At 40.4% G+C, this 10,453-nt stretch overlaps 1 pseudogene; it reads right to left on the reverse strand.

Moving 5' to 3' along the window:
- Nucleotides 1-1,170: 1,170 nt before the first annotated feature.
- Nucleotides 1,171-2,262, reverse strand: LOC132224385 (dnaJ homolog subfamily C member 9-like; annotated as a pseudogene).
- Nucleotides 2,263-10,453: the final 8,191 nt, after the last annotated feature.

A 10,453-nucleotide genomic window follows, 5' to 3' on the forward strand; every position in this document is an offset into this window, starting at 1 on the left:
CTTTTCTCCTCTCTTCTCTATCATAAACACCATTCATATTTTTTTCTAGATCATTTAAAACTGAGTCATTTCTTAAATCATGCATCCTATATTAAAAATACCTAATATACAAATTGAGCAAACGGTGGAATGATGGGCAGAATGACTGGTCGCTATGATGCACACTGACCACCAGGGGGCAGACACTCAATGCCAGAGCTGCCCCCAGCCCTAGCCAGGGCTGGTGAGCAGGTGGCGCCAGGCCGGCCAACGTGGGTGCCAGTGGGGGCCCCCAAATCACCCTGCCAGTCACCCCACAGATCAGCCCTGATTGCCGGCCAGGCCTAGGGACCCTACATATGTACGAATTTTGTGCACCGGGCCTATAATAAGTCTTATAAAGATGCTTGAAGTAATATGAACACCTGTTTCTCCTATACTTCAAGCAAAGAGTACAAAACCTGGTTGAGTAAAACAAAAAGAAGAGAGGGTCTATTCAAAAAAATTAAGATTGAAAGCAAACTGTCAAGTATTTGGAAGACAGATGTCCAGCGAGTGTTCTAAAGGCATTCTAGCCAGGTAGAGTTCCTGTTCTAATAATCATGCACATCACTCTGAATATTCTGCAGCTTACTTCTGTGTGGCAAAATGAGAATTGACAAAGGAAGTATGGACAGACCAGCATTCTAGATACAGTTCCTTGTACAGAAGATCCACATAATCAAGTGCTGTCAGAAGTATACCAACCTCCCACTATTTCCTCAGTGACGACCACCAAATTCCTCCATAAGAGGACTTCACAAAATGTCAAGGGATTTCTAGGATATACAAAGATCAGGTTGAGATATTCTGGTTTACATAGTCAATCTGAATAATTTAGGTGGGAAAGGCAACTGTTCTCAAGGGTTGGATTTACTGTTTTCTTCAAATTTTGACTGTACCTTACCTACAGTGGCATAAATTAACACCTAAGTATTTTTGAAGATAAAATTCCATTATTTCTTGTTTTCTTTGAGAGCTGTCCCCTCCCCCCGCCCCCCCCCCTTGTTTGGAAGGTTTGCCATACTTTGGTTCCATCTGAGCCAGAAAATTGTCCATTTCCTTTGCTGATCTTTTTAAAAATATATTTTTTTTTATTTTAGAGAGAGAAGGAGGAGGAGGAGGGGAGAGGAGAGGAGAGGAGAGGAGAGAGAGAGAGAGAGAGAGAGAGAGAGAGAGAGAGAGAGAGAGAGAAGAGATATCATGGATTAGTTGCCTCCCATATTCACCAAACCACAAATTGGGCATGTGCCCTGTCTGGAATCAAACCGGAACACAACACTCAAACCACTGAACAACACTGTCCAGAGCTTGCTGATCCTTTTGTTTGCACTGAATGACTGCCTTCAAGTTACCTACTCCTTCATTAAGTCCCAACTCCTTCCTGCTCATTTTTGCTTCTTTAGCCTCTTCCTGAGCCCGCCTTGTCTTTACATTCATCTTTTAATTGGTTCTTTGACCAGGGCATTATAGGTCAAAGTATCAATGGCTTCCTGAATAATGATTCTTATCCTGGGTTCCTCTGTATATGCACTCACAGCAAATATTCCAGGAAGGGATCCATGTCCCCTTGAAGTCCATATAGGCCTGTTTAACATCAGCCAGTTCTTCCTCAGAACCTTTGCATGTCTTAGCATGAATGTCTTCTGGAGATATCTTTTTAAAGAGTGACTACCAATATCTCTCCCAGTCCCAATCTTGGTTGAGCACATCAGAATCCTAGTCCACTGTTCATTGCTCATCATATCCTGCTCTATGCTTTTTGTCACTCAGAATGGAATAGACTTTCCGGAGGACCTGAACGTGGTGGGGAACATCCTTCATATACTCTGTCCTGATGCTCTTGCAGGGACATCTTGTGGTAGCCATATGGAACCTTGCCATCAGGGGACTCACCCTGAAAGCCCAACACTCAGTAAAGGTAGGTGTTGTGGAACACTATTTTGCACAGATCCATCAGCCCCTTGGCCAGCAGAGGTGTAGAGCAGGTGGCAGCCTCCAAAGAAAACAACAGGTCCCAGTGATACTGGATAGACCTCCCACCAGTGTCTTTCCATTGGTGGTTTTCTCCATTCTTAGGCAGTACTCATCAGTTTGCCTTTTTTCTCCTCCCTTAATGATCAGCTTGGAGATACCTGGCATCCTGATATCTCTTATCTAGTAGAAAAGAGCAACATGCAATGTGGCTCGGTGGTTGAGCGTTGACCTATGAACCAGGAGGTCACTGTTTTTATTTTGGTCAGTGCACACGCCTGGGTTGTGGACTCAATCCCCAGCAGATCAATGAGCCTCTGTCATCATTGATGTTTCTATCTTTATCCCTCTTCCTTCCTCTCTGAAATCAATAAAAAATATATTTTTAAAAAAGAGAAACCTACAGCATGGAATAACTTGAATGTTTTTGTAGTTGTCCCTTTCCCCTTCCCACTCTCCAGCAACAACCCATACAATTAAGCAGCTGGAAAAGGTATGAACAGACAATATATACACACAAAAATAGCGTGCGGGGGGGAGAGGGGGGAGAGCACTGGACTAAGGTTCAGGAGCCACACTGATTTAAACCCAGATCTAAGAATCCTTCTGGTTCTTGGGCGATTTGATTTAGCACATTCAATCACACTGGTATTAAAGAACAATAGTAATTTTATACTTATTAAAGTAGTAAATATTATCAAACACAGTGCTGGTTTGGCTTGGAGGAAAAGGATAGAGAAACTATCCTCATACTGTTCCTGCAGCAGGATAAATTAGGATAATTCTTTTGAAGGGAAATTTGGCAATATATATCAGAAGTCATAAAATATATTCATGTCTTTTCACGTAGTAATTTCACTCCTGGAAATTTATCATTAAGGTAATTATTCAGCAGAAGGAAGAAACTATATATACAAATACATTGTACCTGCCATTACGCATAATTTCAAAAAAATGTTATTAACCAAAAGTAGCCAGAGTAGTTAAGTGAATTAATACACATAGATTGAATAGAATATTATGTGGACAATAAAAATCTTAATTCTGAGGACTGCAATAAACTTTAAAAAGCCTAAACACAATAAAATTAAGAGGTTAAAGGGCAAAAACAGAACACACAATTGTACAGACATTTTCATTGTAACTCTATCAAAACATATCACCAGAAACAATTGTGTTGGGTGATGGGATTACAGATAAAAATGATTTTGTTTTTTCCTTTATTTTTTCTAAAATAAGTTAAAAATAATTTTAAAGTGATAAATAAATAAAACAAGTGCTGGCCCAACACCAAGGAGCCTAATATGAGAGTATCTTCTCTCCCTGGGCTGCCCTTTTATATCTACTAACTCCTGACATTTGCTTCTAATATGGAAGGAGGGAAAAAGAGAAAAAATGGGTATTGCTAAAGGAGAGGTACCCAAGAAAACCTGCCTATGAAAATCAGAAGACATGTTGCTTCTGAATGCCTCTGCTTACTATGCTAAAGAAGTTGAGCATTCCAATGGACTAGGTTCCCTTCCTTGCCTTTATATAAATTTACCTAACAATAGAAAACATTTATTTTCAGCAACTGTGAAAATAAGTATGTCTTTTCCAGAAGGTATATTATTTATTTATTTATTTAATGTTTATTTTAATAGATCTTAGAACAATAATAAACATTTAAAAATTATAACATTTATAATTCTATCACGTGAACAGGTTTCCCTTTCTGAATGTTAACATGAATGAACATAAATAATTTTTAAATATTGCAATTATGGTATAATGCCATTTTGAATTCCATGTTTTTATAAGCACATTTTTATTCCCATAGTCTTAATAGTTATCATTTTAATGACTGCATAATATTCCCTACTCCCGATGGATCATAATCTATTAAACCATGTCCCTAGTGTTTGTCATCCTAGGCCATTTCCAATTTTTTGCTAGTCTCCATTTCATTTTTATTTAAAGGAACGAAGCTCTTTTGAGGAACATTGTCTAGCTGATTAAGGTAAAAGACTTCCAGCCCTTATCTAAAATCCTATACTTGGCTTTTCAATATTCTAGACCAGGGATTGCCCATTAAGATGAGTCTCTAAGAGAGGGCAGCCAGCATGCAGATTTTGGAGTGTGGTGGCAGCTGGAATGAAACTGCTGCTGGGTTTTGCTCTGTTCTATTTCTGGCTACACAGGGGGAAGTTCAGCCTATGGAACAGATCAGAAGGAAATTATTAAACTTGTTTTCCTGAGTTGGACGGTGGTTTGGATAGCCCTAGGTTCATGTCTCAGCTCTAGCTCTTACTAGCTGTATAATTGGCACACCTGTCTTAAAATGATCCTCAACTCCCCATCTGTAAATGAGGAACTGGACTAGTTATCCATTAGTCTGTTTCACAATCTTATTCACTTCCCAAAGTCTCTGATCCATTTTAATATCCTTCACTCTCAGGAAATAATCTTGACTTCACCTTCTACTTTATTGACCCTCTAGTTATCTTCCAGCATGATTTACTTCAACTTCCTCCCTTACCCAGTCTCTTCTCTTTCTCTCCTATGTCAGAGGAAAAAAAATGTCTTACTCCCAGCTTTTAATCCTAACCCCTCCTACTTCTGTAAAGAATGTGCTCCATTAATTATATCCTGTCAACATGTTCAATTTCTCCCTCTCTTCTTCCTTCCTCTGTCTATAAACATACTCGATATTTCTCATTCTATAAACCAGTGGTTCTCAACCTTCCTGATGCTGTGACCCTTTAATACAGTTTCTCATGTTGTGGTGACCCCCAATTTCATTGTTACAAATTGAACATAATTAAAGCATAGTGATTAATCACAAAACAATATGTAATTATATATGTGTTTTCCGATGGTCTTAGGCGACCCCTGTGAATGGGTCGTTCGACCCCCAAAGGGGTCGCGACCCACAGGTTGAGAACCGCTGCTATAAACCTTCCCTGGATCCAGGAACCACTTCGAGATTTTTTTTCTTCCCTTTTTTTTTTTGTCACCAAGCTAAAAGCTGGTCATCTGTACACACGTCTGTATTTTCACAAGGTCAACAAAACAGTCTAATGCAACTTATTCCCTTAAATTATTCTCCTCTGCTAATTACTTCTTCTGTTGGCTTTGCTGGGGCCTCTTCTCCCACTTCTAATAGTAAAGCATGTCCCAAAATTCACGCAAGAAGTAATTTTGATAGAAAACACAGGTTTATAATTAAAAATTGTAATTTTTTTATTGATTCATAAAGTATACAGTATAGGGTTATGTATGGAATAGCATATCGGGTAAATGGCCTCCACAGCTTTGCTGGCACATACACACTCTTTTGTTGAAATTTTCCATGACCGTTTTGCATCAATGTGGCTGAATTTCGTTGATACAGCGCTCAATTTCCTCCTTCAAGGCGTGGGTGGTCATGGGCTTGTTACCATAAACCTTAGACTTCAAAAAACCCCAAAGAATAAAGTCCAACGGTGTTAAATTGCATGATCTGGGTGGCCAATTCTGACCACCAAGGCGGGAAATTACACGACTAGGAAATGTCTCATGCAGGGACATCAATTCGGCACCATGGTCAAAAATTGGACATTTTGAGCCCTACCCGGTTTGGCTCAGTGGATAGAGCATCGACCTGCAGACTGAAGGGTCCCAGGTTCGATTTCAGCCAAGGGCATGTACCTTGGTTGTGGGCACATCCCCAGTAGGGGGTGTGTAGGAGGCAGCTGATTGATGTTTCTCTCTCATCGATGTTTCTAACTCTCTATCCCTCTCCCTTCCTCTCTGTAAAAAATCAATAAAATATATATTTTTTAAAAAGAATTAGACATTTTGAGAAGCTCTCTACAGCATATTCTCACGAAAGATTTGCATCTTCATGCTTACAAAGTTCAATTGACTCAAGAACTGAAGCCTACTGACCACGCACAGCGAATAGAGTTCCTTGAATGGATTATGGAACCACAACAAGTGGCTGCTGATTTTTCGAACAAAATCATCTTCAGTGATGAGGCTCATTTTCATCTCGATGGCTTAGTTAATCAACAAAATTGTCGCATTTGGGGTTCAGAAAATCCACTAGTGATTGTTGAGAAACAAATGCATCCACAACGTGTCACTGTTTGGTGCGGATTTTGGGCCGGAGGCATCATCGGGCCATTCTTCTTCAAAAATGCGGCTGCTCAGGCAATAGCAGTTAATGGTGCTTGCTATTGCAACATGATAATCCAGTTTTTTGTGCCTAAATTGCAAGATATGGATGTGGGCGACATATGGTTTCAACAAGACGGTGCCACATGCCATACAGCCCGAGAAACAATTCAATTACTGCATGAGTCATTTCCTGGTCGTGTAATTTCCCGTCTTGGTGGTCAGAATTGGCTGCCCAGATCATGCGATTTAACACCGTTGGACTTTTTTCTTTGGGGTTTTTTGAAGTCTAAGGTTTATGCCAACAAGCCCACGACCACCCACGCCTTGAAGGAGGAAATTAAGTGCTGTATCAACGAAATTCAGCCACATTTATGCAAAACGGTCATGGAAAATTTCAACAAAAAAGTGCGTATGTGCCAGCAAAGCTGTGGAGGCCATTTACCCGATATGCTATTCCATACATAACCCTATACTGTATCCTTTATGAATCAATAAAAAATTTACAATTTTTAATTATAAACCTGTGTTTTCTATCAAAATTACTTCTTGCGTGAATTTTGGGACATCCTTTAGTTTATTCTGAAACATACTGTTAAGTGAGGAAGTAGGATACAAGATCACTTGTGTGATACTTAAAAGATGTATATGAAAAGCCTAGAAGAAAAAAATATTTCCAAATGAAAAAATGATTGATTTAGGTAGTAAGATTTTTAATACATTTTAATTGAATATATTGGGGTAACATCTATATACATAAAAGGCTAAGTGATCGACTGTACATCTGGCCGGCCATCCAACTGACTGGCTGGCCAGTATATATGATGTGCACTGGCAATCTATATATATAAAAGTCTAAGTGACTGTTAAGGCTGAGCGACTGGAACAACCAGATGACAGGCCAGTAGCTATGACCCGCAATGACCCAGACCTTGCTGCTGGGGCCCTGACAGCCCCGAATCTGGTTCACCCACACCCCAGACCCAGAAAGGAGGGAGGGGGGAGCCCAATTCCTCATGGAATTGGCCATTGGTTAGCCTGCTTCTGGGGCCAACCTCCCATGGTCCCTCCCACTGGCTGGCCAAGAGACCCCACCCTTGCATGAATTCGAGCACCAGGCCTCTAGTTAAAAAATATATGTTGGCTCACCCATGCACAATACATATAAAGCTCTTGCTGGCGCCAATCGCATGCATGTGTTTCAATCTGTCATTGTTGATTGTGAATTTGGTTGTTTTTGTTGCATTTGGTAGAAAAGTTCTCCTTCTTGGAAGGGATTTTCGACAATGTGTTAGTGTTGTGCTGCATGCTATGTGATCGGGCATAGTACAAATGAGTTTAAAGTACTGTAGTATTTGGGGATGTTTCAAATAGTCTCTTAAAACAAATATGGAGAAACCAAGATGGCGGCATAGGTTAACTCCGGAGATTGCTGCCCTCGAACAACCACTTCAGAGATATAACTAAAGGACAGAACAGACAGCATCCAGAACCACAGGAAGGCTGGCTGAGTGGAAATTCTACAACTAGGAGGAAAGAGAATATCATACCCAGACTCAGAGGAGGCGCAGTGCTGAAGTGAAATACTCAGGTGCAGAGTGCGTGCGCGGAGCGGGCTGGCGGCGGAGGGCGAGGTCGTTGTTTTCAATCGGGAGGGAGTTTCAGACTCTGAGCTCCAGATCCGGGCGAGTCTCTGGGGACCCAGACTCAAACGGGAGAAGCGGGACTGTCTGGCTTTGGTCGGAACTCGAAGGCAGCTTTCTCTCCGAGGTTTGCAGCCATTGCTGGGACTCTGAGAGGCAGAGCCCCTGGGGAAGGAACTGAGAGCAGCCATAATGGCTCGCTCCGCCCGCCCTGTAGATCCCCGAGGACCCGCCCCGCCCAAGCCCGGCGCAGAACCATTTGCCGGATAGCCTCAGGCAAAGGCTAGATTAGCACCACCCTAGAGATCCAGCACAGAAGCCCTCCCACTGCAGACACAGTGGACTCTCATAGCCAGTTAGCCTGGAGGTGAAATCACCCCTGGTATTGCCCACATCAATCAAGGCTTAAAGGCAACAAGACTGCGCACAAAGACCACTAGGGGGTGTACCAAGAAAGCATAAAAAATGCGGAGACAAAGAAACAGGACAAAACTGTCAATGGAGGATATTGAGTTCAGAACCACACTTTTAAGGTCTCTTAAGAACTGTCTAGAAGCCGCCGATAAATGTAGTGAGATCCTCAAGAAATCTAATGAGACCCTCGATGTTGTGATAAAGAACCAACTAGAAATTAAGCATACACTGACTGAAATAAAGAATATTATACAGACACCCAACAGCAGACCAGAGGAGCGCAAGAATCAAGTCAAAGATTTGAAATGCGAAGAAGCAGAAAACACCCAACCGGAAAAGCAAAATGAAAAAAGAATCCGAAAATACGAAGATAGTGTAAGGAGCCTCTGGGACAGCTTCAAGCGCACCAACATTAGAATTATAGGGGTGCCAGAAGATGAGAGAGAGCAAGATATTGAAAACCTATTTGAAGAAATAATGACAGAAAACTTCCCCCACCTGGTGAAAGAAATAGACTTACAGGTCCAGGAAGCGCAGAGAACCCCAAACAAAAGGAATCCAAAGAGGACCACACCAAGACACATCATAATTAAAATGCCAAGAGCAAAAGACAAAGAGAGAATCTTAAAAGCAGCAAGAGAAAGAAACTCAGTTACCTATAAGGGAATACCCATACGACTGTCAGCTGATTTCTCAACAGAAACTTTGCAGGCCAGAAGGGAGTGGCAAGAAATATTCAAAGTGATGAATAGCAAGAACCTACAACCAAGATTACTTTATCCAGCAAAGCTATCATTCAGAATTGAAGGTCAGATAAAGAGCTTCACAGATAAGGAAAAGCTAAAGGAGTTCATCACCACCAAACCAGTATTATATGAAATGCTGAAAGGTATTCTTTAAGAAGAGGAAGAAGAAAAAGGTAAAGATACAAATTATGAACAACAAATATGCATCTATCAACAAGTGAATCTAAGAATCAAGTGAATAAATAATCTGGTGATCATAATAGAATCAGGGACATAGAAAGGGAATGGACTGACTATTCTTGGGGGGGAAAGGGGTGTGGGAGATGCGAAAAGAGACTGGACAAAAATCGTGCACCTATGGATGAGGACAGTGGGTGGGGACTGAGGGCGGAGGGTGGGGTGGGAGCTGGGAGGATGGGGGGGAAAAAAGAGGAACAAATGTAATAATCTGAACAATATAGATTCAATTAAAAAAATAAATAAATAAATTTTACCTTTAAAAAAAAAAAACAAATATGAGATCAGAGGATTCTGCTTATAGCAAATGATTAGTAACACCTGGAGATGGCAAACTTAATAGCAGTTTTCATTTAGGAATGTATATTATTGAAATCCCCCATGAAATGATTTGTAATGGATCTATTTTTGAAGCTACCTTTGGAATTACTATATCTATAGATAATATTAAAAATATATCTAAACATGTGATTCTTTGTCCTAAAAATGAACACATTCATAGATTAAATAAAGAAAATTTGGATATACTCGATGGAGATTTTCACACCTATTTGAGTGATGATTCCATCGATTCAATGTATGATGCTGAAAAAAAATTTCCCATCGAATTTCTTAATAGTATTACTCCTTTGGGAATGCCGTGATATAAATTAAAATTGAAAGTAGGTGCAATCATCATGCTACTGAGAAATCATAATAGTGAATGGGGTCTTTGTAATGGTACTAGATTTATTATCAAAAGATTATGACCTGCCCTAGCCAGTTTGGCTCACTGGATAGTGTGTTGGCCTGGAGACTGAAGAGTCCTGGGTTCGATTCCGGTCAAGGGCATATACCTTGGTTGCAGGCACATCTCCAGTAGGGAGTGTGCAGGAGGCAGCTGATGGATGGTTCTCTCTCATTGATGTTTCTAACTCTATATCCCTCTCCCTTCCTCTCTGTAAAAAATCAATTATATATATATATATATATATATATATATATATATATATATATTACAACCTAACATAATCGAAGCTGAAGTATTAGGAGGATCTGTGGAAGGAGAGGTTGTTCTGATTCCAAGAATTGATTTGTCCCCGTTTGACACTGGCCTCCCATTTAAATTAATTCTAAGACAGTTTCCTGTGATGCCAGCATTTGTGATGACTATTAATAAATCACAAGAACAAACTCTAGACAGAGTAGGAATATTCCTACCTGAACCCGTTTTTGGACATGGTCAGTTATATGTTGCTTTCTCTTGACTTCAAAGAGCATGTGATGTTAAACTTAAAGTTGTAA

This window comes from Myotis daubentonii, chromosome X, assembly GCF_963259705.1.
Source record: "Myotis daubentonii chromosome X, mMyoDau2.1, whole genome shotgun sequence".
Taxonomy (NCBI): Eukaryota; Metazoa; Chordata; class Mammalia; order Chiroptera; family Vespertilionidae; genus Myotis; species Myotis daubentonii.